We start from the raw sequence: 27537 nt of genomic DNA on the forward strand, positions 1-27537 counted from the left end.
ACAAACTACAAACACTCTTCTTAGAGTTTAGAGTTTATTTTATTTTTAAAAGGGACAGTGCACAAATTAAACATTATCCTTGTGTTAAGGACAGATGTCTGTCCCAGGTTATAGCAGTACATGCAAACAAACAGTACATTACTTTTCTCTATAGAATACGATTTTTTCGCGACATAGTCGTGAAAAAATCGCCCCAAAAAACCCCATTCATTTCTATGGAATTAATTGAAAAAAAAGCACTTTTTCAACGTTTTTCAAACATCCGTTGCTCTGGCATGCTTTCACCTAGAGACATGATTCAAACTCTAAAACGTAGGAAAACTTCTCCTCTGTGGATCTGGCATTCAACTTTTCTGCTAGGTTTTACACTTTCGGATCAGTCCCGGTTCAAACGCCATGTGGTTTCTGGGAGAAAATCCGGCTTTTGAATGGGTGTCTATTGCGTTACACACCAGTGAGGGTCTTTAAGCTTAGAGTGTAGGCGGCTTCAAAAAAAAGCTCAAACTTTCTCGCTTAAACCGTGTTTTCCGCCACAAATTTCACTCTACAGACATGATTTTCTCAAAAGTAGTAGGAAAACTTGTCCTGATTCACACAATGTGTCTACCTAAACGATAGGATTTACGGTTTTTGAATGACAAGCCTCAAAGTGAGGAGAGCACAGGTGAGCGGCCTCATTGACTCCCAGTATAAACGTTGCTGAAAAGTCACTCGTTTTTAACTCCCTGTAGCGTCCTCATTTTTAACAATACAAACAAAAAAATACATCATTTTATTCAGGAAACCCTTCTAGCGCTCACTGTGAAAGAATTTTGTGAATAGCTGCTTCCGTTGTCGAGTTATTTGTCATTGTTCGAGGCCTGGTCCTTCATAAAAAAAACAGTAGAAAACTCCAGCCCTTGTGTGTCAGCCTCACCTTAGCCGCCCACTTTATTAGGAACACTTCTGTTCGTACATACAAACTACAAACACTCTTCTTAGAGTTTAGAGTTTATTTTATTTTTAAAAGGGACAGTGCACAAATTAAACATTATCCTTGTAGGAAAACTTGTCCTGATTCACACAATGTGTCTACCTAAACGATAGGATTTACTGTTTTTGAATGACAAGCGTCAAACTGAGGACAGGGCAGCTGACAGGCTTCATTGAAACCCATTGTAAACATGAGAGAAAAGTCACTCGTTTTTAAATCGCTCTATTGTCGTTATTTTTAAGAGTACAAACAAAAAAATACATCATTTTATTCAGGAGACCGTTCTAGCGCTCACTGTGAAAGAATTTTGTGAATAGCTGCTTCCGTTGTCGAGTTATTTGTCATTGTTCGAGGCCTGGTCCTTCATAAAAAAAACAGTAGAAAACTCCAGCCCTTGTGTGTCAGCCTCACCTTAGCCGCCCACTTTATTAGGAACACTTCTGTTCGTACATACAAACTACAAACACTCTTCTTAGAGTTTAGAGTTTATTTTATTTTTAAAAGGGACAGTGCACAAATTAAACATTACCCTTGTGTTAAGGACAGATGTCTGTCCCAGGTTATAGCAGTACATGCTAATTTCCGCCTGTAGTCACTTTGGTCATACTCTTGAATAGGTCTTCTTCATGATGGCTGCTGTCTCGAGCACACACACGATCATTGCATTGAAACATCATTGCGGGTCACGCGTTCACGGCCAGCGAACATGCGTGAGCGAATTGCTTCGCGCACTGCATCCTCTCACAATTTCCCCCGGGGAATTGTCCGGTCTAGTGTTATATTTGTTACTCTTCCTACACAAATTTTGATTTCGAGTAACACAATAACCGTACGTCGCACACAGACAAACAATGTATCAAAACGTGCGGCTCGATTGGACTCGCTATGCTATTACTTTTCTCTATAGAATACGATTTTTTCGCGACGTAGTCGCAAAAAAATCGTCCAAAAAAACCCCATTCATTTCTATGGAATTAATTGAAAAAAAAGCACTTTTTCAACGTTTTTCAAACATCCGCTGCTCTGGCATGCTTTCACCTAGAGACGTGATTCAAACTCTAAAACGTAGGAAAACTTCTCCTCTGTGGATCTGGCATTCAACTTTTCTGCTAGGTTTTACACTTTCGGATCAGGCCCGGTTCAAACGCCATGTGGTTTCTGATAGAAAATCCGGCTTTTGAATGGGTGTCTATTGCGTTACACACCAGTGGACCTCGTTAAGGTCAGAGTGGAGAGAGGTTCAAAAAAAAGGTCAAACTTTCTCGCTTAAACTCTGTTTTCAGCCACAAATTTCACTCTACAGACATGATTTTCTCAAAAGTAGTAGGAAAACTTGTCCTGATTCACACAATGTGTCTACCTAAACGATAGGATTTACGGTTTTTGAATGACAAGCCTCAAAGTGAGGAGAGCACAGGTGAGCGGCCTCATTGACTCCCATTATAAACGTTGCTGAAAAGTCACTCGTTTTTAACTCCCTGTAGCGTCCTCATTTTTAACAATACAGACAAAAAAATTACATCAGTCTATTCAGGAGACCCTTCTAGCGCTCAGTGTGAAAGAATTTTGTGAATAGCTGCTTTCGTTGTCGAGTTATTTGTCATTGTTCGAGGCCTGGTCCTTCATAAAAAAAACAGTAGAAAACTCCAGCCCTTGTGTGTCTTAGCCTCACCTTAGCCGCCCACTTTATTAGGAACACTTCTGTTCATACATACAAACTACAAACACTCTTCTTAGAGTTTAGAGTTTATTTTATTTTTAAAAGGGACAGTGCACAAATTAAACATTATCCTTGTGGTAAGGACAGATGTCTGTCCCAGGTTATAGCAGTACATGCTAATTTCCGCCTGTAGTCACTTTGTTCATGCTCTTGAATAGCTCTTCTTCATGACGGCTGCTGTCTCAAGCACACACACAATCATTGCATTGAAACATCATTGCGGGTCACACATTCACGGCCAGCGAACATGCGTGAGCGAATTGCTTCGCGCACTGCATCCTCTCACAATTTCCCCCGGGGAATTGTCCGGTCTAGTGTTATATTTGTTACTCTTCCTACACAAATTTTGATTTCGAGTAACACAATAACCGTACGTCGCACACAGACAAACAATGTATCAAAACGTGCGGCTCGATCGGACTCGCTATGCTATTACTTTTCTCTATAGAATACGATTTTTTCGCGACATAGTCGCGAAAAAATCGTCCAAAAAAACCCCATTCATTTCTATGGAATTAATTGAAAAAAAAGCACTTTTTCAACGTTTTTCAAACATCCGCTGCTCTGGCATGCTTTCACCTAGAGACGTGATTCAAACTCTAAAACGTAGGAAAACTTCTCCTCTGTGGATCTGGCATTCAACTTTTCTGCTAGGTTCTACACTTTCGGATCAGTCCCGGGTCAAACGCCATGTGGTTTCTGGGAGAAAATCCGGCATTTGAATGGGTGTCTATTGCGTTACACACCAGTGGACCTCGCTAAGGTCAGAGTGGAGAGAGGTTCAAAAAAAAGGTCAAACTTTCTCGCTTAAACTCTGTTTTCAGCCACAAATTTCACTCTACAGACATGATTTTCTCAAAAGTAGTAGGAAAACTTGTCCTGATTCACACAATGTGTCTACCTAAACGATAGGATTTACGGTTTTTGAATGACAAGCCTCAAAGTGAGGAGAGCACAGGTGAGCGGCCTCATTGACTCCCATTATAAACGTTGCTGAAAAGTCACTCGTTTTTAACTCCCTGTAGCGTCCTCATTTTTAACAATACAGACAAAAAAATTACATCAGTCTATTCAGGAGACCCTTCTAGCGCTCACTGTGAAAGAATTTTGTGAATAGCTGCTTCCGTTGTCGAGTTATTTGTCATTGTTCGAGGCCTGGTCCTTCATAAAAAAAACAGTAGAAAACTCCAGCCCTTGTGTGTCTTAGCCTCACCTTAGCCGCCCACTTTATTAGGAACACTTCTGTTCGTACATACAACCTACAAACACTCTTCTTAGAGTTTAGAGTTTATTTTATTTTTAAAAGGGACAGTGCACAAATTAAACATTATCCTTGTGGTAAGGACAGATGTCTGTCCCAGGTTATAGCAGTACATGCTAATTTCCGCCTGTAGTCACTTTGGTTATAGTCTTGAATAGCTCTTCTTCATGACGGCTGCTGTCTCAAGCACACACACGATCATTGCATTGAAACATCATTGCGGGTCACACATTCACGGCCAGCGAACATGCGTGACCGAATTGCTTCGCGCACTGCATCCTCTCACAATTTCCCCCGGGGAATTGTCCGGTCTAGTGTTATATTTGTTACTCTTCCTACACAAATTTTGATTTCGAGTAACACAATAACCGTACGTCGCACACAGACAAACAATGTATCAAAACGTGCGGCTCGATCGGAATCGCTATGCTATTACTTTTCTCTATAGAATACGATTTTTTCGCGACGTAGTCGCGAAAAAATCGTCCAAAAAAACCCCATTCATTTCTATGGAATTAATTGAAAAAAAAGCACTTTTTCAACGTTTTTCAAACATCCGCTGCTCTGGCATGCTTTCACCTAGAGACGTGATTCAAACTCTAAAACGTAGGAAAACTTCTCCTCTGTGGATCTGGCCTTCAACTTTTCTGCTAGGTTCTACACTTTCGGATCAGTCCCGGCTCAAACGCCATGTTGGTTCCGGGAGAAAATCCGGCTTTTTATGGGTGTCTATTGCGTTACAGACCAGTGGACCTCGTTATACTCAGAGTGGAGAGAGGTTAAAAAAAAAGGTCAAACTTTCTCGCTTAAACTCTGTTTTCAGCCACAAATTTCACTCTACAGACATGATTTTCTCAAAAGTAGTAGGAAAACTTGTCCTGATTCACACAATGTGTCTACCTAAACGATAGGATTTACGGTTTTTGAATGACAAGCGTCAAACTGAGGACAGGGCAGCTGACAGGCTTCATTGAAACCCATTGTAAACGTGAGAGAAAAGTCACTCGTTTTTAAATCGCTCTAGTGTCGTTATTTTTAAGAGTACAAACAAAAAAATACATAATTTTATTCAGGAGACCCTTCTAGCGCTCACTGTGAAAGAATTTTGTGAATAGCTGCTTCCGTTGTCGAGTTATTTGTTATTGTTCGAGGCCTGGTCCTTCATAAAACAAACAGTAGAAAACTCCAGCCCTTGTGTGTCTTAGCCTCACCTTAGCCGCCCACTTTATTAGGAACACTTCTGTTCGTACATACAACCTACAAACACTCTTCTTAGAGTTTAGAGTTTATTTTATTTTTAAAAGGGACAGTGCACAAATTAAACATTATCACACACATGATCATTGCACTGAAACATCATTGCGGGTCACACATTCACGGCCAGCAAACATGCGTGACTGAATTGCTTCGCGCACTGCATCCTCTCACAATTTTCCCCGGGGAATTGTCCGGTCTAGTGTTATATTTGTTACTCTTCCTACACAAATTTTGATTTCGAGTAACACAATAACCGTACGTCGCACACAGACAAACAATGTATCAAAACGTGCGGCTCGATTGGACTCGCTATGCTATTACTTTTCTCTATAGAATACGATTTTTTCGCGACGTAGTCGCAAAAAAATCGTCCAAAAAAACCCCATTCATTTCTATGGAATTAATTGAAAAAAAAGCACTTTTTCAACGTTTTTCAAACATCCGCTGCTCTGGCATGCTTTCACCTAGAGACGTGATTCAAACTCTAAAACGTAGGAAAACTTCTCCTCTGTGGATCTGGCATTCAACTTTTCTGCTAGGTTTTACACTTTCGGATCAGGCCCGGTTCAAACGCCATGTGGTTTCTGATAGAAAATCCGGCTTTTGAATGGGTGTCTATTGCGTTACACACCAGTGGACCTCGTTAAGGTCAGAGTGGAGAGAGGTTCAAAAAAAAGGTCAAACTTTCTCGCTTAAACTCTGTTTTCAGCCACAAATTTCACTCTACAGACATGATTTTCTCAAAAGTAGTAGGAAAACTTGTCCTGATTCACACAATGTGTCTACCTAAACGATAGGATTTACGGTTTTTGAATGACAAGCCTCAAAGTGAGGAGAGCACAGGTGAGCGGCCTCATTGACTCCCATTATAAACGTTGCTGAAAAGTCACTCGTTTTTAACTCCCTGTAGCGTCCTCATTTTTAACAATACAGACAAAAAAATTACATCAGTCTATTCAGGAGACCCTTCTAGCGCTCAGTGTGAAAGAATTTTGTGAATAGCTGCTTTCGTTGTCGAGTTATTTGTCATTGTTCGAGGCCTGGTCCTTCATAAAAAAAACAGTAGAAAACTCCAGCCCTTGTGTGTCTTAGCCTCACCTTAGCCGCCCACTTTATTAGGAACACTTCTGTTCATACATACAAACTACAAACACTCTTCTTAGAGTTTAGAGTTTATTTTATTTTTAAAAGGGACAGTGCACAAATTAAACATTATCCTTGTGGTAAGGACAGATGTCTGTCCCAGGTTATAGCAGTACATGCTAATTTCCGCCTGTAGTCACTTTGTTCATGCTCTTGAATAGCTCTTCTTCATGACGGCTGCTGTCTCAAGCACACACACAATCATTGCATTGAAACATCATTGCGGGTCACACATTCACGGCCAGCGAACATGCGTGAGCGAATTGCTTCGCGCACTGCATCCTCTCACAATTTCCCCCGGGGAATTGTCCGGTCTAGTGTTATATTTGTTACTCTTCCTACACAAATTTTGATTTCGAGTAACACAATAACCGTACGTCGCACACAGACAAACAATGTATCAAAACGTGCGGCTCGATCGGACTCGCTATGCTATTACTTTTCTCTATAGAATACGATTTTTTCGCGACGTAGTCGCGAAAAAATCGTCCAAAAAAACCCCATTCATTTCTATGGAATTAATTGAAAAAAAGCACTTTTTCAACGTTTTTCAAACATCCGCTGCTCTGGCATGCTTTCACCTAGAGACATGATTCAAACTCTAAAACGTAGGAAAACTTCTCCTCTGTGGATCTGGCATTCAACTTTTCTGCAAGGTTCTACAGTTTCGGATCAGGCCCGGTTCAAACGCCATGTGAGTTCTGGGAGAAAATCCGGCTTTTGAATGGGTGTCTATTGCCTTACACACCAGTGGACCTCGTTATGCTCAGAGTGGAGAGAGGTTAAAACAAAAGGTCAAACTTTCTCGCTTAAACTCTGTTTTCAGCCACAAATTTCACTCTACAGACATGATTTTCTCAAAAGTAGTAGGAAAACTTGTCCTGATTCACACAATGTGTCTACCTAAACGATAGGATTTACGGTTTTTGAATGACAAGCGTCAAACTGAGGACAGGGCAGCTGACAGGCTTCATTGAAACCCATTGTAAACGTGAGAGAAAAGTCACTCGTTTTTAAATCGCTCTAGTGTCGTTATTTTTAAGAGTACAAACAAAAAAATACATAATTTTATTCAGGAGACCCTTCTAGCGCTCACTGTGAAAGAATTTTGTGAATAGCTGCTTCCGTTGTCGAGTTATTTGTCATTGTTTGAGGTCTGGTCTGTAGTAAAACACAGCCCAAAATTCAAGACCTTGTGTGTTTTAGCTCATTGACATGCATTATAAACGGGATAGAAAAGTCACTCGTATTTAAATCGCTCTAGTGTCGTTATTTTTAAGACTACAAACAAAAAAATACATCATTTTATTCAGGAGACCCTTCTAGCGCTCACTGTGAAAGAATTTTGTGAATAGCTGCTTCCGTTGTCGAGTTATTTGTCATTGTTCGAGGCCTGGTCCTTCATAAAAAAAACAGTAGAAAACTCCAGCCCTTGTGTGTCTTAGCCTCACCTTAGCCGCCCACTTTATTAGGAACACTTCTGTTCGTACATACAAACTACAAACACTCTTCTTAGAGTTTAGAGTTTATTTTATTTTTAAAAGGGACAGTGCACAAATTAAACATTATCCTTGTGGTAAGGACAGATGTCTGTCCCAGGTTATAGCAGTACATGCTAATTTCCGCCTGTAGTCACTTTGTTCATACTCTTGAAAAGCTCTTCTTCATGACGGCTGCTGTCTCAAGCACACACATGATCATTGCATTGAAACATCATTGCAGGTCACACATTCATGGCCAGCGAACATGCGTGACCGAATTGCTTCGCGCACTGCATCCTCTCACAATTTCCCCCGGGGAATTGTCCGGTCTAGTTATTATTGTTATTATTATGTATCCAATTATTTATTTGGCATGTGGTGCTTTTTGTATTGTCTAGAACATACATAAGATGAGCATATTATAGCAGCAAAATAGAAGCACAATCATTTGAATGCAGCAAAAGTTTTGCTGCATTCAAATGATTGTGCTTCTATTTTGCTGCTATAATATGCTCATCTTATGTATGTTCTAGACAATACAAAAAGCACCACATGCCAAATAAATAATTGAATACATAATAATAACAATAATAATTACACTAATAATAGGATTGTATGCAGGTAAAAGGGGAGACGGTGTACGGAGAAAATTATAAACAAGTCACAACGCTGAAACACAAGCCCAAAAACCCGCAAACCACGACTTCTGATTTTTTTTTAAAGCGAGCTCACAAAAAAAGAAACCCCAAAGTCGCTTATAAAAAGCGGAATTGGCAACCCACGCAGTGTTCCAGAAACCAGAATCTCTGATCGCAAGTTCTGTTCTAAATAGCTTTGACAGGTCGTCTTGTTATCAGGAAAACTATGATCTATCTCATAAAAGTCATGGGTTTATTGATTAATAAAACGATATTTAATTATTCAGAACTGAAAATCGTGAAAAGGGTTTGTTGCTTTTGATGTGTGCGTGATCATATGCCATCCGCTCCGAGCTTATGTGCCGGGGCTCAGCCCCAGACAGCCCCGGCCCAATTTAACCCCTGCCTGAGACCCTGTAGAACAGGATAAAGCGGCTAGAGATAATGAGAGAGAGAGAGAGAGAGAGAGAGAGCATGAAGCCACACCAGTGTGTGTGTTTTTACACAGCATGGCACAATGTCTAGGGTGATGTATAAAACACTACGTGTCAGAAATACGAATACCCCAAGCATACTGGCATTGCTTTCAAAAGAATCACGGTGGGTGAATTGAGTGTTGAGGTGCTTTTGTTAACAGTGCACATTTATATCGCTCTTCAAACACAAGTAAAGTTGCTGTGTGATCAGAAATATATCAGAAGAAAGTGAAGAGAACTAAGATGTGATTTGAAGAACTTAGACGGCGTAGATGGAGACATTTGAATTTGTGCTGGTCTCGGAAAGAAGAATGTCAAAAAACAATATCAATGTCAAAACATCACACTCCTGTTCTGCAATGCTGGCTTTCCCCTTTACACAAACATTAATCCAGCCTCTTTTACTGTCAACTGTTCCAGCTGAGAGGCAGAACAACACAGACCCCCCTTTGGACATTTTACACAGAACTCAAGGCGGAAAAAAAGGCTTAAGATTCCCGCCTTGAACAGGCTGTGTAAAAGGGACTTCTGTGTTCCCTGTAACAGATTGGCAACCTGCCCAAAGGAGTACCCCACCTCTCACACGAAGTCAGCTGGGATTGGCTCCAGCTTTCCCCTGATCCTGATGAATAAGCGGTACAAACGATAGTTGGATGGATGAATGGATTCTGATGAGATTGTAACCAATCTCATGTAAATCTGACTGCACGTATGTAAATTAGCTTGACATCCAACTTCCTGTGTTCTTTATTTGCAGTTCTTCTGTGCCAAAGCTGGCTGCATCAGAAATCATGACAGATTCATTTAGGTGTAAGATTTTAGTGAAGTGGGAGAAGATTATACTGTCACCTTCAGTAATCTGGACTGGCTGGCTAAACAATGAATCCACTGTGCTGTATTGTGTTCAATATACTTTATTATTACATATACAGGACATTTTTTCCATGGAATAAAAACATGTATTCTATTCCCTTCTAGCAGGTTTATTGATGACAAGCAATACTCTCCCCAGTGGAGAATGAGCATGTAATATTGTTATAATATAGCACATTGTCAAGACAACACAACGTCACACGTGAAGATCCACTGACAAAACTTTTCTGTTGTGCATGCACACAATCATTTCTTTCTCGGCCGGGAGAGAGAAAAGATGGGGTTAATTCACTGCTCAGTTTAAGCACTAAATAAATAATTTGAAAATAAAGACGTGCTGAACACCCGAAAGGCTATCAACACTTCATTATATATTCTTCATGCATATTTACAAGAGAAAAACATACCAACAGACATAAAAAAACTGGAAAAGAGACACGTCGGAGATGTAAAACTTCCGCACTAGCAAGTGACTGACAGTTTGCTCACAAAAATGGCCACGAAGTTTGCTTCATTAGAAGTGGAAGATTTAAAGAGGCAGAGGCGCTGAACTCCCGAAAGGCTACAAAGACTTCACTGGATATTCTTCACAAGTGTCAGGTGCGCGAGGGAGGCAGATGTATGTGCAGAAGTGTTCAGTTTAATAAAGTGCATATATATATCTCATCTCATCTCATTATCTCTAGCCGCTTTATCCTTCTACAGGGTCGCAGGCAAGCTGGAGCCTATCCCAGCTGACTATGGGCGAAAGGCGGGGTACACCCTGGACAAGTCGCCAGGTCATCACAGGGCTGACACATATGCCGCTTTTCCACTACAAACGCGGCTGAGTCGGGCTGAGCCGTGCCGTGCTGAGTCGGGCTGAGCGGGGCTGTTGGAGTTGCATTTCGACTACAACCGCGCTGAACCGTGCTGGCTGGAAGTGGGTGGACACATTGGGTGGAGTTAGCGAAAGTGGGTGGACGTCAGGTGATGTCGTTAAGCAGCGCAAACAGTGACATCAGTGATCTTTTAAGCGGTAGTCTCACGACCCGAATAGTAAACAATAAACATGGAGGACATGGAGTCGTTAGTGTTGCTGGTCTTGGTGCTGTGGCTTGTTGTCACCGACAACGCTAACAGATACTGGCAAGAGCGTATAGATGAGGCGAGGCGCATAAGGCTTCATAATTCTCGTAATTCTTCTCCTTCCGGGTTTGCGGTGTTTACAGATCCCAGCGCGCTTGCGGGGCGTGTGTGGGCATGTGAGGACACTCCTCCTCACCAATCAGTGCACAGGGGAGTGTCTGCTCACGCCCCCAACCTCACTCGGCTCGCTTTGGCTCGCTTCAGCCCCACTCCAAAACGGTGCGAGTTTTAGGGGCTAAGCAGGGCTGAAGCGAGCCGAGTCGTGCTGGTTTTTGGTAGTCGAAACGCGAGCTGTGTCGGGCTGAAGTGAGCTGAAGCGAGCTGAAGTGAGATGAAAAAGGGTAGTGGAAAAGGGCCATTAGACACAGACAACCATTCACACTCACACCTACGGTCAATTTAGAGTCACCAGTTAACCTAACCTGCATGTCTTTGGACTGTGGGGGAAACCGGAGCACCCGCAGGAAACCCACACGGACAACATGCAAACTCTGGAAAAATAATTTTGTCTCAGTAGTGGTTTAAGTGAAATAAAACTATTTGGGACATGCTGTTATAGGAAACACATTACACCACCCTGCTGTTGATTATTTTCCTTAACAGCATGCTACATTGTGTTTTATTCCTTACAAAATTGCTGTGATTTCCAGTGGTGTTCAGCATTTGGAGCTTTATTATACATTACGTCAGCCAGTATATATATATATATATATATATATATATATATATATATATATATATATATATATATGGTACAGAGAGAGAGATACGTATAGATATCCATTATCTCTAAACGCTTATCCTGTACAGGGTTGCAGGCAAGCTGGAGCCTATCCCAGCTGACTATGGGCAAGAGGCGGGGTACACCCTGGACAAGCTGACACAGAGAGACAAACAACCATTCACACCTACGGTCAATTTAGAGTCACCAGTTAGCCTAACCTGCATGTCTTTGGACTGTGGGGGAAACCAGAGCACCCAGAGGAAACCTACACAGACACGGGGAGAACATGCAAACTCCACACAGAAAGGCCCTCGCCAGCCACGGGGCTCGAACCCGGACCTTCTTGCTGTGAGGCGACAGTGCTAACCACTACACCACCATGCCGCCCTAATAATAATAATAATAATAATAATAATAATATTGGCTGGCTTTTTTCATGGTATATCAGATATATTCCATTCAGCTAGCATGATATTGAACTTGTCTTCGATTTGTTCAATATCATGCTAGCTGAATGGAATATATCTGATATACCAAGAAAAAAGCCATCCAATATTATTCAAATATACTCTATATGTGGCAGTGGAAGTCCTGTGTTGATGTAAAATATTATGAGTGGTTTTGGTTGATGTGGTGGAGAAGAAAAAAAATTATTTACATTTGTATTGCAGCTGACTAAAATACATCTCAGATATCCTCAACTGGAGTGAAATGAGTTTTTATGTGGATAAAGAAGAATAGAATCCCTATCTGAATATAACTCTGATGCATAATGTATATGAAAATTAAAATGATGATTTGCATAATCATAGTGTTATGATAAAAGTGCAAAAATGTTCTTTTATTTCTTGAATATAAACTTTGAGTTCAAGCTGTGCATCAGGACTGGATACTGACAGGAGCCCTAGGAGACGAAAAGAATAAAAGCTCAAGAAAAAACAAATCATGGGAGGGTGAAGCGGGGGGCAGGCGAACAATTAATAAAATTGCAAAGACAAAAACAGACCATGCACACCAAACTGCCTTCAGTTAAACTCCACTGACTTAGTCAACATTGACTTAGTCAATGTTAAATTAATGCATAACACACTCAATTCGCAATGACTACACATCATAAGTTGATGTTTAATTTATAAAACCCTACAATAACACTAAGGTCACTAGTAAAGTGTGATTGAGCAACCACAGTGTCAGGGCTGGTGGGCTTCTGGGGAGAAAAAAACAACATGAAACATCTGCATTTCATAAGAAACTCAAAACTCCTACAAAGAATACATCTTTGCACACAGGAAGTATTTGATTATAATACACACATTCCGATCTGACAGTCGTGGGCAACGAGCACTCTTGTAATGAGACCCAAAACACAGGCTAATTGGAACATTTTGGATTCTGAGGGACATCTGGGCCAATTAGCTTCGTCCATTGCAAGTAGCTTTGGACAAATGATGCATATCTTTCAGTTGGACTGTAAAAGATGGAGTGCTAACGCTTTTGACCTGAGGTTTCGGACCAGTGGAAAAATGCTCAAATGTTATTCCAAAAAAAAAAAGAGAGACGTACTCTTGTGAATTCCTCTATTGTTCAAGTTAACATATTGTTATAAGACATTTATTTAACATTAATTGAAGGGTGCTTTGTAACAGTCAGTAAGCATCCGCCACAGGGATATCTTCAGGATAGAGGATAAAGTTTTTTTTTTTTAAGAAAAGAAAAAAACAAAGGCTGGTGTGGGAATGACTGTGTATAACTGCAATATCATAAGCGATAACAGGAAGCTGATAATAGGAAATAACTTGTCTCATGGATACTCCAACAATAAATCTAACTATAAATGGTTAAAAAAAAAGCATGACATGCTTTTTGTTGGCAAGTCACTGTGGTGAACAAGGAGAACTTCAGGACATCCATAACCGCTTAACCTGTGCACGATCGCAGGCAAGCTGGAGCCTATCCTAGCTGACTGTGGGTGAAAAGCGGAGTACACCCTGGACAAGTTGCCAGATTATCGCAGGGCTGTTCACACCTACGGTCAATTTAGAGTCACCAGTTAACCTAACCTGCATGTCTTTGGACTGTGGGGGAAACCGGAGCACCCAGAGGAAACCCACGCAGACATGGGGAGAACATGCAAACTCCACACAGAAAGGCCCTCGCCGGCCACTGGGCTCGAACCCTGAACCTTCTTGCTGTGAGGCAACAGTGCTGACCACTACAGCACCGTGCCGCCACTTCAGGGCATACAGTTATTGGAAAATAATCAGCTTCAAAGTGATAACAGGCACTCCACTTCGTATCGGGCCACATTATACGAACCTGTCATGGATTATTTTCCTATAACCGCATGTGTTTTTTTTCTTTACCTAACTGGTTAACGATAAACAGTCTGTGGAAGTAGACTGTACTATTTTCTGTGTTATCATCCCTACTGCTTTCAGTTAATAAGACACTGTATTAAACATTAGAATAAAATTCGAAGAATGATGAAGACTATGATTTTACAATGTTCAGGGTTTCAAATACAAACCGGATTAATATAGAAGAAAGAAATATTCTTTAATCTTTAGTGCGTACACTTTAATACCTGCAGTGAGTACTACAGGGAGAAATCACTTTTTTTCCCCAATAAAGAAATTGCATATAGTGATCATAATTTAGCAAGTGAGCAAAAAAAAAAAAATACAATAATGAAAATTATTTCATTATTTCTGTGCATTCAGCAAGTTTTAATAAGTTTTTCCCAAAATGCATTATAATTACGCACATAATGAATGCATTTCTGAAAGTGCTGGATTCTCTATCATCAAACGAGCACTTGAATGCATAATTAACAATGTCTATTTTCATAGCCTGGAGAGAACACTAACAGAAGTTGCAAAGAAAGGAAGTGAAAAGGAAACATCAAGTATGAGAGAAATTCTGGAAATGGCCCGCTGCTTTTCCCTCTCTCAGGCCAGCTATAACTGAGACAGCTCTGACATAAGACCGACAGTTGTCTTCATAACTGTCCACTTCCCTTCACTTGAGTTACCTGATGATGGGCAGAAAGACTGAGCTGTGGAAAATTAAGGAACAACTCAGGGATGATGAGTAAAAGATAAATATCTTTTAAAAATAGGAAGTGTTGCCAGGGACAACTGTAAACCCGCATTCTCTTTCATCCAATCAGCCAATCATGTTATGGCAGCACAATGCATAAATCCAGGTAATATTCACATTAAATTTCACAATGGGGGACAAAATGTGATCTCCGGGCTGGTTTGAGCATTTCAGAGACTAACTGATTTTCTAGGATTTTCAGTTTCATAGTCTCTAATGACTGGTGGGTGTGTAGATGGAAATACCTTGCTGACAGAATTGCTGTGGTAACTCAAATAACTACTCTTTACACCCGTGGTGAGCAGAAAAGCATCTTAGAATGCACAAGACATTGAATCCTCAAGCAGATGAGCTACAACAGCAGAAGATCACATCAGGTTCTATTCCTGTCAGCCAAGAACTGTACATACGTACATGTTTTACTGTAGCAGTCCTTGAACATCACTGTAATAGTAATGCAATGCTTCAAATTGAAAAACCAACAGTCAATGTATACCAAGGTTAAATGTCTCATCTCATTATTTCTAGCCGCTTTATCCTGTTCTACAGGGTTGCAGGCAAGCTAGAGCCTATCCCAGCTGACTACGGGCGAAAGGCAGGGTACACCCTGGACAAGTCGCCAGGTCATCACAGGACTGACACATAGACACAGACAACCATTCACACCTACGGTCAATTTAGAGTTACCAGTTACCAGTAACCTAACCTGCATGTCTTTGGAATGGGGGGGGGAACCGGAGCACCCGGAGGAAATCCACGCAGACAGCATGCAAACTCCGCACAGAAAGGCCCTCGCCGGCCACAGGGCTCAAACCCGGACCTTCTTGCTGTGAGGCGACAGCGCTAACCACTACACCACCATGCCGCCCAAGGTTAAATCTCATCTCATCTCATTATCTCTAGCCGCTTTATCCTGTTCTACAGGGTCGCAGGCAAGCTGGAGCCTATCCCAGCTGACTACGGGTGAAGGCGGGTGTGGCAGCGGGGGCATGGTCAAGCGCCGGCCTGTGACAGGAGGGCGGAGTCAGGGAAGGTAAGTGGCAGAATCACTACACCTGACTGCAATTAACCTGTTTGTGTGTGTTTTCCCAGAGACCGTGCCCTATTTAAGGAGGGAGAGCGGAGAGCAGAGGAGCTGATCCCTGAACAAGACGCCAGTCGTGTGTGTGTGTCTGTTTGAGAAAACTGTTCACTGAAAAGTGTGGCAATAAAAGCCCCTATTCCAAAACCTGATCTCTGTCCTGCCGTCCTTTGTGCTCCACCCACCCATACGAACTGCTACAGTAGTGCCGAAACCCGGGAAAAGTGGAGCACCAGCCGAGCAGCCCCATGGAGTCCTCCCCGTTTGCCGACCTGGTCCACGCCCTCGCCACGGCCCAGCAAAGCCAGCACCAGGCGCTCGTCACCCTCCGGAAGGAGCAAGAGCGACGCTTCGAGGCCCTGGTACTGGCCCAACAAGAAGATCGAGAGGCGTTCCGGCACCTCCTCGCACCACCTCCACCAGCGCTCCTACCGCGGGCCCGTCTCCCCTCACCGTCCCCAAGATGGGCCCGCAGGACGATCCCGAGGCGTTCATCATGCTCTTTGAGCACGTTGCTGAAGCCTCGGTGTGGCCGATGGAGCAGCGCGCGGCGAGCCTCCTCCCCCTGCTAACGGGAGAGGCACAGCTGGCCGCGCTACAGCTCCCCGCCGACCGCCGGCTGGCCTACGCGGACCTCCGCCAGGCCGTCCTCCAGCGCGTGGGGCACACCCCAGAACAGCAGCGCCAGCGCTTCCGCGCGTTGCGCTTGGAGGAAGTCGGCCGGCCGTTCGCGTTTTGCCAGCAGCTCCGGGACGCCTGCTGGTGGTGGTTGAGGGCCGACAACCGTGAAGCCGAGGGAATCATCGACCAGGTGGTGCTGGAACAGTTCATCGCTCGCTTGCCAACCGGAACCGTGGAGTAGGTCCAGTGCCACTGCCCGGCGTCGCTGGATCAGGCAGTCGAGCTGGCAGAGGACCATTTGGCGGCTGTCCCGGTGGCAGGACAGCAGACGGCATCTTCTCTTCCCTCCTCTTCTCTCTCTCTCTCTCTCTCCCCCTCCTCCTGTGTCCCGTCCTCGCCCCATTCCCCCACCGCGGAGGCGGGGGCCAGCACCTCCCTAGCCGGCCCGCCGCACCTGCGGTGCCCTCCCGTTTCTCCTTTCTGTGTCTGTCTCTCTCCCACCTCAGGTGAGTGAGCCCCAGAACACCGGTGCAGAGGGAAAGCCCGGGCCGGTCTGCTGGAGCTGCGGGGAGCCGGGCCACCTACAACAGCAGTGCATGGCGATGGAAGTGGGCGCGGTGGTTCGGATCCCCGACGTGCCAGAGGCCGCCCTCGATTGGGCCGGAACGTATCGCATACCGGTGAGTATCCAAGGGGATACATATCAGGCGTTGGTGGATTCTGGTTGTAACCAGACCTCAATTCACCAAAACCTGGTTCAAAACGAGGCATTGGGGGGAGCACGGGGGGTGAAGGTGTTGTGTGTGCACGGGGACGTTCACAGCTACCCTTTGGTGTCGGTCCACATTTTTTTCCGAGGGGAAAAATTTATAGTGAAGGCGGCGGTTAATCCTCGCCTTACCCACTCTGTAATTTTGGGGACTGATTGGCCGGGATTTCGGGATTTAATGGGACGCTTAGTAAAGAGTGGGTCCTGCCATTTGACAGGGGGAGGTCCCGGTGTCGCTTTGGTGGGAGCAGCTGTCACAGAGCCGTCCACGTCATCTCCGCGTCAGAGTGAGGAGCCGCTGGCTCCTCCTCTCTCTATTGGGGAATCCCTCGTGGATTTCCCATTAGAACAATCGCGAGACGAGACTCTGCGACATGCGTTTGACCAAGTGAGAGTAATCAATGGTCAAACGCTCCAACCGAACGCCACCCCGTCCTTCCCCTACTTCGCAATTATGAAGGATAGGTTATACCGAGTGACGCAGGACACTCAAACTAAAGAGCGAGTCACGCAACTTTTAATTCCAAAGAACCGCTGGGAATTGGTATTCCAGGCGGCTCACTTTAATCCCATGGCTGGACACTTAGGGCAGGATAAGACACTAGCCCAAATAATGGCCCGATTCTATTGGCCGGGGATTCGCGGCAATGTTCGTAGGTGCTGTACGGCGTGCCGTGAATACCAGTTAGTAAATCCAGCGGCCATTCCAAAAGCGCCTTTGCGCCTTCTACCATTAATCGAGACCCCGTTTGAAAGGATTGGGATGGATCTCGTCGGGCCATTAGATCGGTCAGCACAAGGGTACCGCTTTATATTAGTTCAGGTGGACTATGCAACGCGATACCCGGAAGCAGTGCCTCTGCGCAATATCTCAGCACGCAGTATTGCGGAGGTGCTCTTCCGCGTTATCTCCCGAGTTGGAATCCCGAAAGAGATTATAACTGATCAAGGCACCACATTTATGTCACGGACACTGCGCGAACTGTATGGGTTATTGGGGATTAAGCCGATCCGCACCAGCGTGTATCACCCACAAACGGACGGTTTAGTGGAACGGTTCAATCGCACCCTCAAAAATATCATTAAAAAATTCATAAGTGAGGACGCACGTAATTGGGATAAGTGGCTCAAGCCCTTGTTGTTTTCAGTGCAAGAGGTTCCCCAAGCCTCCACGGGGTTCTCCCCGTTCGAATTATTATATGGACGTAAGCCGCGCGGCATTCTAGACGTGCTGCGGGAAAATTGGGAGGAGGGACCTTCACAAAGTAAGAACGAAATTCAATACGTTATGGACCTGTGCGCAAAACTCCACACGCTCACTCACCTAACCCAGGAGAATTTGCGGCAGGCCCAAGAACGGCAAGCCCGCCTGTACAACAAGGGTACATGCCTTAGAGAGTTCACACTGGGAGATAAGGTACTCGTACTGTTGCCCACGTCGAGCTCCAAATTGATCGCCAAGTGGCAAGGGCCCTTTGAGGTCACACGGCGAGTCGGGGATGTCGACTATGAGGTAAGGCGAGTGGACAGGGGTGGGGCGCTACAGATTTACCACCTCAATCTGCTTAAACTCTGGAATGAGGAGGTCCCCATGGCATTGGTGTCGGTGGTTCCGGAGAAGGCGGAGCTGGAGCCGGAGGTTCAAAAAGGGGCATTGACATCACGTACCTCTCCGGTCCCCTGTGGAGACCACCTCTCCCGGACCCAATTCACGGAGGTCGCCCAGTTGCAGACCGAATTTTCGGATGTGTTCTCGCCCCTGCCCAGTCGCACTAACCTCATAGAGCACCACATAGAGACGCCCCCGGGGGTAGTAGTGCGTAGCCGCCCTTACAGACTACCCGAACACAAAAAAAAGGTGGTTCGGGAAGAACTTGAGACCATGCTCGAAATGGGCATCGTCGAGGAGTCCCACAGTGACTGGAGCAGCCCGGTGGTCTTGGTCCCTAAGGCCGACAGGTCGGTCCGGTTCTGTGTGGACTACAGAAAAGTCAACGCGGTGTCTAAATTCGATGCGTACCCAATGCCTCGTATTGATGAGTTGCTTGATCGACTCGGCACTGCTCGCTTTTATTCGACACTGGATTTGACAAAGGGATATTGGCAGATCCCCTTGACTCCCCTATCCCGAGAAAAAATGGCCTTTTCCACACTGTTTGGTTTACACCAATTCGTCACCCTTCCGTTTAGGCTGTTTGGGGCGCCCGCTACGTTTCAGCGGCTGATGGACAGAGTCCTCCGCCCTCACGCCACTTATGCGGCCGCCTACCTAGATGATATCATCATCTATAGTAATGACTGGCAGAGGCACCTCGAACATCTGAGGGCCATCCTTAGGTCGCTGAGACGAGCGGGGCTCACAGCCAACCCAAAGAAGTGTGCGATTGGGCAGGTGGAAGTACGGTATCTGGGCTTCCACTTGGGCAACGGGCAGGTGCGTCCCCAAATTAATAAGACGGCAGCGATTGCGGCCTGCCCGAGGCCCAAGACCAAAAAGGGGGTGAGACAGTTCCTGGGGCTGGCTGGCTATTACCGTAGGTTTATACCTAATTATTCGGATGTCACCAGCCTGCTGACTGATCTCACTAAAAAGGGGGCACCAGATCCGGTCCAGTGGATGGAGCAATGCCAGCGGGCTTTTTCTGAGGTGAAGGCTGCACTGTGTGGGGGGCCACTTTTACACTCCCCTGACTTTTCTTTCCCCTTTGTGTTACAGACCGATGCGTCGGACAGAGGGCTGGGGTCGGTTTTGTCCCAGGAGGTGGAGGGGGAGGACCGCCCCGTCCTGTACATTAGCAGGAAGCTGTCAGTGCGTGAGGGGCGCTACAGCACGATCGAGAAAGAGTGTCTGGCGATCAAGTGGGCGGTCCTCACCCTCCGTTACTACCTGCTGGGGCGCCCTTTCACCCTCTGTTTGGACCACGCGCCCCTCCAGTGGCTCCACCGCATGAAAGATGCCAACGCGCGGATCACCCGTTGGTATCTGGCACTCCAACCCTTCAATTTTAAGGTGGTCCACAGGCCGGGGGCGCAGATGGTCGTGGCCGGACTTCGTCTCCCGTCAAGGGGGGGGGGAGTCGGCTGCAGGCCAGACGGCTGCCCGGCCTGAGTCGGGCGGTGGGGGTATGTGGCAGCGGGGACGTGGTCAAGCGCTGGTCTGTGACAGGAGGGCGGAGTCAGGGAAGGTAAGTGGCAGAATCACTACACCTGACTGCAATTAACCTGTTTGTGTGTGTTTTCCCAGTGACCGCGCCCTATTTAAGGAGGGAGAGCGGAGAGCAGAGGAGCTGATCCCCGAACAAGATGCCAGTCATGTGTGTGTGTCTGTTTGAGAAAATTGTTCACTGAAAAGTGTGGCAATAAAAGCCCCTATTCCAAAACCTGATCTCTGTCCTGCCATCCTTTGTGCTCCACCCACCCATACGAACTGCTACAGCGGGTTACACCCTGGACAAGTCACCAGGTCATCACAGGGCTAAGGTTAAATGTATTAAAAAAACAAAAACAAATTAACAACACTATAAAAGGGGTTCTTTTCTTATTTATTTATTTATTTATTTATTTTATAGGGCAACATCACACCTGCATTAGTCTTACAGGACTAGACCTGATCTCTTACCAAAAGCAGGTAGGGAATTGTGATGAGAACAAACAATATTATGCTTTCTCAACTTCAACCATGGTTAACTCGTTGTTAACATTCTTAAACTCAACCATTGTTACCTCAACCATTTTTGCCTTACAAATGTGTATTTGTTTTTACTGTATGTAATCTGTTCTTGTCTATTCTCAACATGCACAACAAACAGATACAGTGTCTTATGAGTGCTGCCATCATGAGGCATGGATTAGAACAGAAATTGAGTTCTTGAGTAAACTGAATCGACTAGTGCAGCTCAAACAATTAGAATATCATGAAAAAGTTCAATATTTTCCATCAGTTATTTAAGAAAGTGAAAATTTAATATATGCTAGACTCATTACACATAAACTAGAATGTTTCAAGCATTTTCTATCTTAATTTTTATAATTATGGCCTACAGTGCAAAAAAAAAATCTCAAAATATTAGAATATTTCATTTCGAGTTCAGTACACACAACCACAATTATGGGGAAGACTGCTGACTTGACAGTTGTCCAGAAAACGATCATCGACACCCTCCACAAGGAGGCTAAGCCACAGAAGGTCATTGCTGAAAAAGCTGGCTGGAAAAGGTGCACAAGCAACAGGAATGACCGCAGCCTTGAGAGGATTGTTAAGAAAAGTTGATTCAAGAACTTGGGAGAACTTCACGAGGAGTGGACTGAGGCTGGTGTCAGTGCATCAAGAGCCACTACTCACAGACATCTTCAGGAAAGGGACTACAACTGTCACGTTCCTAATGTCAAGCCTAATTTCAAGCTCACAGTGCCAAAACTACTACCAAATGGTTTGCTGACCATGATATTACTGTGCTTGATTGGCCAGCCAACTCGTCTGACCTGAACCCCACAGAGAATCTATGGGCTACTCTCAAGAGGAAGATGAGAAACACCCGACCCAAAAATACAGACGAGTTGAAGATCACCATCAGAGCAACCTGGGCTTCAATAACACCTCAGCAATGCTACAGGCTGACCGTCTCCATGCCACGCCACATTGATGCAGTAATTCATGTTAAAGGAGCCCAAACCAAGTATTGAGTGTGTAAATGAACATATTTTTCAGAAGTTGGATGTTTCTGTATTGTTAATCGTGTTTTGAGTGATCTTAGGAAATCTAATAATTTCAGATACTGAATTTCTGATTTTCATGAGCTATAAGCTGTAATCATCAAAATTAAAACCAAAAAAAAAGAATTGAAATATTTCACTTTACATACAGTATAATGAATATAGAATATACACTGTCAGAAATAAGGACACAGTAGGAGTCCATTTCTGTCCCTGAAGGTACAATCTACACTACCCTCTAGGGCTCATTATTGGACCTCAAGGTAACTATGTGCACCATTTTAGGGCCAAAAAGGTACATATATGTTCCCAAGCAGTATATAAGGGGTATAAATAAATACCTTAGAGGGTTCTGCCCCAGTGACAAGCCATTGTACCCCTAAAGGTACAGTAATGTACTTTATTTTCTGAGAGTGTATGAAAGTTTACCTTTTTGAATTCAATAAAAAAGGACTTTTTTCAGGGGCGGCATGGTGGTGTAGTGGTTAATGCTGTCGCCTCACAGCAAGAAGGTCCAGGTTCGAGCCCCGTGGCCGGCGAGGGCCTTTCTGTGTGGAGTTTGCATGTTCTCTCTGTGTCTGCGTGGGTTTCCTCCGGGTGGTCCGGTTTCCCCCACAGTCCAAAGACATGCAGGTTAGGTTAACTGGTGACTCTAAATTGACCGTAGGTGTGAATGTGAGTGTGAATGGTTGTCTGTGTCTATGTGTCAGCCCTGTGATGACCTGGCGACTTGTCCAGGGTGTACCCCGCCTTTCGCCCGTAGTCAGCTGGGATAGGCTCCAGCTTGCCTGCAACCCTGTAGAACAGGATAAAGCGGCTAGAGATAATGAGATGAGAACTTTTTTCATGATATTCGAAATGCTTGAGATGCACTAGTACTGTCCACTACATTCCCACAAACATTTAAGCCAAACTTTTTCAATCACGTCTCCAGACATGTACTGTATATCTGAGATAAACCTCCATAAACATTTATAAAGCCTTATTCCTACAGGCTTTATTTAAAGACAAATTTCAAAACGACATCCCAAGTCAAGCTACATTTTTTTGTTGTTGTTGTTGACACAAGGCAGTGTTATGACATTTTCTGGGCTGACTTACTGCATGTTAGAACCTCAGGACAGCTGACTTTATAGCTCAGTGCAGTTCTGGTATGTTAAAGTGATATAATGGTGACGTGATATGTCAAACTAAAAATCCAAATGAACTCAAAGTTAGGGTCAGAGAAATATGCATTTACTTATTACGGTGTCATGATATTGCACTGTGTATACGTAGAAATCTTAATAAATGATTAAATTAAACTTGCATTACTTAATGGACAGAGAAAAGCTATATAAATTTGTTATTAAAGTGCCATGGTATTTCCATCAGTATTCATAAAATATGAAACATAAAACTCACTTTACATAAGAGCTAGTGATCATAACATGTTACAGTAACATTATTTTCAGTAATAAATCTTTCACTGTGTTTTCATCTCAATGCTTCTATCAAATGCCAAGCTAAGCTTCGTTGAATTTGTTTTTGCAGGGTGTCTTTTGGAAGAGTTCAGCTTTGTTCATTTTTTTTTTTTCTAAATTAACCCTCATTTGGCAACCTACATCACGCCTCTACGCTTATGTGACTGACACACCCGGGTTACAAAGCCAGCCTTAAGAGTAATAATAAACCTTATGCCAAGCACTCCAAGTCTGTTTCATAAAGTGTATTGTGTGCATGTAAATAACTGTGAGTAATTTACGAATTCAGAATAAATTCATAATTAAATTTATTATGGTGAATTCATACATGCACTCATCCTTCACAGATCAGGAAAAAAAATAAAGTGTATGCATTAATAACCGTGTCTGCATGGGTTTCCTCCGGGTGCTCCGGTTTCCCCCACAGTCCAAAGACATGCAGGTTAGGTTAACTGGTGACTCTAAATTGACCGTAGGTGTGAATGTGAGTGTGAATGGTTGTCTGTGTCTATGTGTCAGCCCTGTGATGACCTGGCGACTTGTCCAGGGTGTACCCCGCCTTTCGCCCGTAGTCAGCTGGGATAGGCTCCAGCTTGCCTGAGACCCTGTAGAACAGGATAAAGCGGCTACAGATAATGAGATGAGATGAGACATTAATAGCCAACTCAGTCATATATGAATAGCCATTAATGGTATAATGGTATTATCATCTTGTTAACTCAATATCATCATCAATATCATGACTTATGCAGTGTTAATAAAGGCTATTTCCATTGTCTTTTCATGCACAATACAGGCTAACCAAAACATAAGGCTAGTTAAGTAACTTGGGACAATTGGCAAACCAACACCACAAACTAGTTGCTTGGAGATCACAAGATTAAAATCAAACTACTTTATCAGCACAATATAATAAAAAGTTCATGTATAATCAGGCTGGTCCTACTCGAGTCCAGGACTCTGACTCAAGTCCGACTTATGTCCTAATTTTAAGGACTTGTGACTTGATTCGGACTTGAGCACTGATGACTCGGACTTGTGCATTAACTGCATTCAGACTTGTAAACTGGAGACGAAGACTCGGATTTTTTTTTTTGTAACATGCCATAATAATTTCGCGTAAGATATTTATATCTACAGTACATTAATTTTGTACTAATTTCATGTAAGAGTGTCACACCTGTGCGCCTTGACGCATGCATTAGATGGACTCTTGGGTGTGCTCTGGACAGTGCGCGCGCCAAGCAGACTCTCTTGCGCACGCTGTAAATGACTCACAACTGCACAGGATTAAGGCGCAATCAGCGTGCCTGTATAAAAACTGTGAAAACACACTTACTTTGCGAAGTATTGAGTTGTGTTGCTGAGACATTACTCAGCCTTATTTCCTTGTTTGGTTTCCTGAGTTCCTGTTTCTCGTCTTTGATTCTGCCAAGTCTACGATAGCCTGTTTGTGCCTCGCTCGACCTATTGCCTGTTTCACTGTTTTACGATTTTTTCTGCCGTTCTGGACTGTTTACCTGTCTTCACATGTATTCGTAAACACACCTTCTGCACTTACCGGTACATCTGTCTCCCAACCATCTCTGACAGAATACTTCGCACTCCCTGACAACGAGAAGCACATTCACCTGTTCATACATCATGTTCAGGAACCAACTAATGTTAATGGCGCTAAAACAGCCACCGTCAAATGGTGCAGTTGGAGTCTTGTTCTCAGACTCGACTTGGATCAATAGTGGACTCGACTTGAAATTTTTTTTAATGACTTGAACTTGACTCAGACTTGAACACTAAGGACTTGAGACAGGACTCGGACTCGAGGTTTAGTGACTCGACTACAACACTGTGTATGATAATGAACTTGCAGGAGATTGGTCCATTCAAACACACAGTAAGTACAGAGGCATGTGTGAATAAAAGTAGCTGTTAAGGCTTACCTTCATTGGAAATTCAAAAAGTTAACCTTACTTAAAAAAGAAATAAATAATCATTTGTTAGTACAACATACAATTCCTATTCCACTTTACTTAGTTCTTTAAGGTAACTGGTTTGCATGTTTGTTTGTTTTTTAAGTAAGGTTAATTACAGTAATTAGAATTTACAGTGTTTGTTGATATTCTATTGCAAACTGTATGTTTCATAGCCCAGTTGAAATTTTAAACAATATATACTTTATACAAACAATATTTACAATATATATTGTTAGGGTTTAGTTAATAGTTGGCTGTGTTGGAAAACAAATATTCAAAAAGTTCTTATAATTGCACTGTGGCCTCAAGTTTAAAGGGGAACTGAAGGCAATTTTTTTATTATCAAAATTCTATTTATCTCACTTTATAAAATGTAGGAATGCATTTCTGACAGCTATTCTGTCACTGCTATAGCAAGTTATGAGTGTTTGAAATATGCTATGTAATATATCAGTCCATATGTCAAAGCAATGGCAGTAAACGAGATTTGCTGAGACCTGTGCGAGACATCATAAGACGGAAGTAAAACGTACAGCGGAAATCAAAGTGGCCAACATCTGCCAACGTTGTCAAAAGACACGCGTGTCCTCCTTTGAATGCTGACGTAATCAAGCCGGAAGTTTTCCCTGTGTCCAAAATCGCTCCCTACTCACTATATAGGGCACTATATAGTGGGGACGCCATTTTGTAGTGCTGTCTGAAACCTTAGTGAGGATTATGTGGGAAATGCGCTCAGTATAATATGTATTTATCACAAAAATCCATGCATATATTTATTATTTTGAAAACCCACCAGCCGCCTGATCTGGCACGTTTTAATTGTGCGACAGTAATGACGTAAATACCAGCGCGACGGACTCGTCCTTATCCTGTCGTCTTTCCAACTCTTCTTTACTCCACGTTGGTTTGAAGTCGTATGGAATAATCTCCATGTCACGTACTTGAGGGAGGCAGATGTATGTGCAAAAGTATACAGTTTAATAAAGTGCAGAATGTACAGGGAGACAATATATACACAGGCAAACAATCCAAAATGGCAGGCTAGATCAAAAACGAGAATACAGGCAAAAGGGTCGGTCAAGGTGCAAACAGTACATCAAAGGCTAAGCGAGGACAACAGGTAGAAAGGCTCGGTAATGCGTACATGTGTATCATAATACTTCACAATGCAAATGGATCAGCACAGTCCTTAAATAGGCAAACACATAGTTCCTTAATTGAGCTCAGGTGCGCCTTGTTCACGGCACGCATGCTAGAGTCCACTCAGCGCACACGCAGCCTGAGGCGCGCCTTCAGGTGCACGCGCCACAGCGCGCAGGACTGACACTCCATCACTGATGAAGCTGGCAAATCTCAAAATTAATCTAAATTGGAATGATATGGCAATCTGTCCGCTGTGTAAACAGTTTTCAAAATGGCAGTGCTGACACTTCACGTTTGAAGTCTCGCACAAGTCTCGTGAAGATTGCACAGATACCGGTAAGTGATGCTTGCCGTGGACCAAATGAACTACATTCAACATGGCTACAAACCGAAAAGGCTGAAAAGTGTAATATAATATGCCGATACGAGTCACAAAATAAGGTTAATAAAACCGAAAACATAATTGAATAACACGTTAATTAAGAAATAAAACAAGTTTAAAAATGACTTCAGTTCCCCTTTAAGTTAACCTCAATTAACCGAGATTGTTTCCAAACAGAATAACATAAATAGCTTTTATTAATACTGCATAACGTCGTGATATTAATAAAAGCCACATCTATCGATTATCTAGACTGCTTATCTGTCAGGGTCACAGAGGAAGCTGAAGCTAATCCCAGCTGACTTCAGGTGAAAGGCAGTGTTTACCCTGGGCAGGTCATCAACCTGTTGCAAGACTAACACAGTGACGAACAACCATTCACACATATGGGCAATTTAGAGTAGCTAGTTGACCTAATCCATATATCTTTGGACTTTGGGAAGAAACTGGAGCACCTGGAGGAAACCTACCAAGGCATGGGGAGAACATACAGAGAAAGGCCCCAGTCAGCTGCGAGGTTTGAACCCAGAATCTTCTTGCTGCTAAGCAACAGTGCTAACCACTGCACCACTGTGCCCCCCATAAAAGTCACAATTAAAACTATATAAAACAGAATTTT

At 43.6% G+C, this 27537-nt stretch overlaps 1 protein-coding gene across 1 annotated transcript in view; it reads right to left on the reverse strand.

The window, feature by feature from the left end:
- adamtsl3 (ADAMTS-like 3) overlaps window positions 1-27537 on the reverse strand; it is a 464545-nt gene that overhangs the window by 243987 nt on the left and 193021 nt on the right. The window lies entirely within an intron of this gene.

The sequence above is a fragment of the Neoarius graeffei genome, chromosome 15 (genome assembly GCF_027579695.1).
Source record: "Neoarius graeffei isolate fNeoGra1 chromosome 15, fNeoGra1.pri, whole genome shotgun sequence".
Taxonomy (NCBI): domain Eukaryota; kingdom Metazoa; phylum Chordata; class Actinopteri; order Siluriformes; family Ariidae; genus Neoarius; species Neoarius graeffei.